We start from the raw sequence: 5,220 nt of genomic DNA on the forward strand, positions 1-5,220 counted from the left end.
TGCTTTCTCTATGATCAAACTGATGTTGGCAATTTGATCTCTAGTTCCTCAGCCTTTTCTAAATCCACCTTGAACATCTGGAAGTTCTTGGTTCACATACTGTTGAAGTGTAGCTTGGAGAATTTTGAGCATTAATTTGCTAGCATGTAAAATGAGTACAGTTGTGCAGTAGTTTGAACATTCTTTGGCGTTGCCTTTCTTTGGGACTAGGATGAAAACCGACCTTTTCCAGTTCTGTGGCCACTGCTGAGTTTTCCAAATTTGCTGACATATTGAGTGAAGCACTTTAACAGCATCATCTTTTAGGATTTTAAATAGCTCTGCTGGAATTTCATCACCCCCACTAGCTTTGTTTGTCATAATGCTTCCTGAGGCCCACTTGACTTCACACTCCAGGATGTCTGGCTCTAGGTGAGTGACCACACCACTGTGGTTATCCAGGTCATTAAGATCTTTTTTGTATAGTTCTTCTATGTATTCTTGCCATTTCTTCTTAATATCTTCTGCTTCTGTTAAGTCCTTACCTATCAAGCCTGTCTTTATCGTGCCCATCTTTGCATGAAATATTCCCTTGACATCTCCAAATTTCTTGAAGAGATCTCTAGCCTTTCCCATTCTATTGTTTTCTTCTATTTGTTTGCACTGTTCACTAAAGAAGGCCTTATCTCACTTTGCTATTCTCTAGAACTCTGCATTCAATTGGGTATATCTCTCCCTTTTCCCCTTGCTTTTCACTTTTCTTCTTTCCTCAGCTATTTGTAAAGCCTTCTCAGACAATCACTTTGCCTTCTTGCATTTCTTTTTCTTTGGCAGATGGTTTTGTTTATTGCCTCCTGTACAATGTTATGAACCTCCATCCACAGTCCTTCAGGCACTCTGTTACCAGGTCTAATCCCTTGAACCTATTTGTCACCTCCATTGTATAATCACAAGGGATTTGATTTAGGGCATACCTGAATGGCCTAGTGGTTTTCCCTACTTTTTCAATTTAATGTGGAATTTTGAAATAAGGAGCTCATAATCTGAGCCACATTCAGTTCCAACTCCTGTTTTTGCTGATTGTATAGAGCTTCTCCATCTTTGGCTGCAAAAACCTAATCAGTCTGATTTCAGTATTGACCATCTGGGGATGCCCATGTGTAGAGTCATCCCTTGTATTGCTGGAAAAGGGCGTTTGCTATGACCAGTGTGTTCTCTTGACAAAACTCTGTTAGCCTTTGCCCTGCTTCATTTTGTACTCCAAGGCCAAACTTGCCTATTACTCCAGGTATCTCTTACTTTCTACTTTTGCTTTCCAATCCCCTATGATGAAAAGAGCATCTTTTTTTGGTGTTAGTTCTAGAAGGTCTTGTAGGTCTTCATAGAACCGTTCAACTGCAGCTTCTTCAGCATCAGTGGTTGGGACATAGACTTCATTTACTGTGATACTGAATGGTTTGCCTTGGAAATGAACAGAGATCATTCTGTCGTTTTTGAGACTGCACACAAGTATTGCATTTTGGACTCCTGTGTTGATGATGATGGCTACTCCACATCTTCTAAGGTATTCTTGCCCACAGTAGTAGATACAACAGTCATCTGAATTAAATTTGCCCATCCCCATCCATTTTAGTTCACTGATTTCTAAGATGTTGATGTTCACTGTTGCTATCTCCTGCTTAACCATGTCCAATTTTCCTTGATTCGTGGACCTAAAATTCCAGGTTCCTATGCAATGTTGTTCTTTACAGCATCTAACTTTGCTTTTACCACCAGACTCATCCACAACTGAGCATCGTTTCTGCTTTGACCCAGCCTCTACATCCTTTCTGGAGCTATTTCTCTGTTCTTCCCCAGTAGCATATTGGACACCTACCAATCTGGGGGGAGGCTCACATTCCAGGGTCATATCTTTTTGCCTTTTCATACTGTTCATGGGGTTCTCATGGCAAGAATACTGGAGTAGTTTGCCATTCCCTCCTCCAGTGGACTATGTTTTGTCAGAACTCTTCACTACGACCTGCCTATCTTGGGTGGCCCAGCACAGCTTGGCTCATAGCTTCATTGAGTTATGCAAGCCCCCTTGTCATGATAAGGCTGTGATCCATGAAAGAATTCATACCACTAAGATGGTCATATTCAAAAAGATAGATAACAAGTGTTGGTGAGAATATAGAGTAATTGGTACCATTATGCATTACTGTTATGAATGTTAAACGGTATACACATTTTGAAAAATAGTTTGGTGGGTCCTCAAAAAGTTAATCATAGAATTAACATATAATCCAGTAATTTGACTTCATTCCACACAAGAGAATTGAAAGCATACATTCATACAAAAATATATACACATAGCATAATTATGCTAAGGATGAAAAAATTTATTTGAAGCCCGTTATAAAAGATTTGGGTTTCCTAAGCACAGAGTATTTTGACTTTCACACCAACCCACTGCAAGGGCAGCATCCACCGCAGCCAACTATGTCATCCCCATGGCTCTTGCAGAGCAGGGGGAAGGGGAACTAACTGAAGCTTGCACAAAGTACTGAGTCCTGAGTAATAAAGTCATTTGTCTCTGATCTAGGAGTATCTTATCTTATCGTAAGGAGTATCATATCTTTTGCCAGCTTCCATGAGACAGTGACAGGTTCACTTGTGAGCTTGAAGTCAAGTAAAACCTTAGAAAATCCCAGTTCTTGACAGAGAGGTCTTGAGGCAATCAACTGGGTAAATGGTCAGGGAGACGACAGGAAGAGTAAAAAGGTGCCATATACGCACATATCAACTCATTATGCTATTCACCTAAAAAAAATACAAAGCTACATGTCAGTTATATCTTGATTTTTAAACAAAGTTAGACTAGCTTCATTTTCAGACACAGTCAGGGACTCTAAGGGGTTGAGAGAAGCTTTTATTTCCCTTACACTGGCTTCTTTCACTTAGCATGTTTTCAAAGTTTCCACAGTGTGGGAACTCTTCCTACAAGCTATGCAACTGCTCTGTAAATCTAAAATTACTTCAAAATTTTAAAGTTTATTTTAAAAAATAAAGTAAGGAAGGTCAAACATGACTTTATTTTACCCCCTCTTCCCTCAAAGAAGAATATTACATAATAATAATGGGGTCAATTCTCTAAGAAGTCTTAATGATTATCAATGTGTATGTGCCTAACAAGAGAGAGTTAAATACTTGAGACAAAACTGATAGAACTGCAAGGAGAAATAGAAGAATTCACTCTTACAGTTGGAGACTTTAACATCCCTCTATTAGAAGTGGCCAGATCCAGCAGGCAGAGACTCAGTATGAAATACCTGAACTCCACAGCACCACCAATCAACTGGCTGTAATTGACATCTATCGACTACTTCAGGCAAAAACAGCATAATCCATATTATTCTCAAGTTCACATGAACACTGATCAACAGACCACATTCTGGGCCATGAAACACACATAAACAACTTTTAAAATAGAAAACATACAGTGTATGTTCTCTGATGATGAAGGTATCAGTAACAGAAAGGTAGTCGAAAATTCCAAAAATAATTGGAGATTAAACAACATCTTCTAAATAAGATACAGGTTATAGACAAAATCACTAAAAAAATTTTAATATTTTGAACTAAATGAAAATACCACTTATCAAAATTTGTGGGATGCAGTGAAAGCAGTGCTTAAGGGAAATTTATAGCATTGAATGTATATGTTAGAAAAGAAAAAAAAATCTAAAATCAATATATAATCTTGATATCTTTTGTATATCATTTTATATACCATTTTTATGTATAATCTTTTATATGTCATTAAACTAGAAAACGGACTCCAGTACTCTTGCCTGGGAAATCCCTTGGATGGAGGAGCCTGGTGGGCTGCAGTCCATGGGGTCGCTGAGGGTCGGACACGACTGAGCGACTTCACTTTCACTTTTCACTTTCATGCATTGGAGAAGGAAATGGCAACCCACTCCAGTGTTCTTGCCTGGAGAATCCCAGGGACGGTGGAGCCTGGTGGGCTGCTGTCTATGGGGTCGCACAGAGTCAGACACAACTGAAGCGACTTAGCAGCAGCAAACTAGAAAAAGGAGGGCAAATTAAATCCCAAGTAAGCAGAAGAGAATAGAAATTGGAGCAGAGATCAGTGAAATTGAAAACAGGAAAACAATAGAGAAAATCAACAAGCCCAAAGCTGTTTTTTTTTAAATATCAATAAAAACTGATAAGCCTCTAGCCAGGCTAAGAAAAAAGAAGATAAGATACAAATGACTTATATCAGAAATGAAAGAAGAGACATCATTACAGTGCACAGGGACATTAAAAGGACAAGCAACTCCTACAGCTCAACTCCAGAAAAATAAATGACCCAATCAAAAAATGGGCCAAAGAACTAAATAGACATTTCTCCAAAGAAGACATAAAGATGGCTAACAAACACATGAAAAGATGCTCAACATCACTCATTATCAGAGAAATGCAAATCAAAACCACTATGAGGTACCATTTCACACCAGTCAGAATGGCTGCGATCCAAAAGTCTACAAATAATAAATGCTGGAGAGGGTGTGGAGAAAAGAGAAAAGGGAACCCTCTTACACTGTTGGTGGAAATGCAAACTAGTACAGCCACTATGGAGAACAGTGTGGAGATTCCTTAAAAAACTGGAAATAGAACTGCCTTATGATCCAGCAATCCCACTGCTGGGCATACACACTGAGGAAACCAGAAGGGAAAGAGACACATGTACCCCAGTGTTCATCGAAGCACGGTTTATAATAGCCAGGACATGGAAGCAACCTAGATGTCCATCAGCAGATGAATGGATAAGAAAGCTGTGGTACATATACACAATGGAGTATTACTCAGCCATTAAAAAGAATACATTTGAATCAGTTCTAATGAGGTGGATGAAACTGGAGCCTATTATACAGAGTGAAGTAAGCCAGAAGGAAAAACACCAATATAGTATACTAACGCATATATATGGAATTTAGAAAGATGGTAACATAACCCTGTGTATGAGACAGCAAAAGAGACACTGATGTATAGAACAGTCTTATGGACTCTGTGGGAGAGGGAGAGGGTGGGAAGATTTGGGAGAATGGCATTGAAACATGTAAAATATCATGTATGAAATGAGTTGCCAGTCCAGGTTCGATGCACGATACTGGATGCTTGGGGCTGGTGCACTGGGACGACCCAGAGGGATGGTGTGGGGAGGGAGGAAGGAGGAGGGTTCAGGATAGGGAG

Source organism: Bison bison, unplaced genomic scaffold, assembly GCF_000754665.1.
Source record: "Bison bison bison isolate TAMUID 2011002044 unplaced genomic scaffold, Bison_UMD1.0 scf7180017864384, whole genome shotgun sequence".
NCBI classification, from domain to species: Eukaryota; Metazoa; Chordata; class Mammalia; order Artiodactyla; family Bovidae; genus Bison; species Bison bison.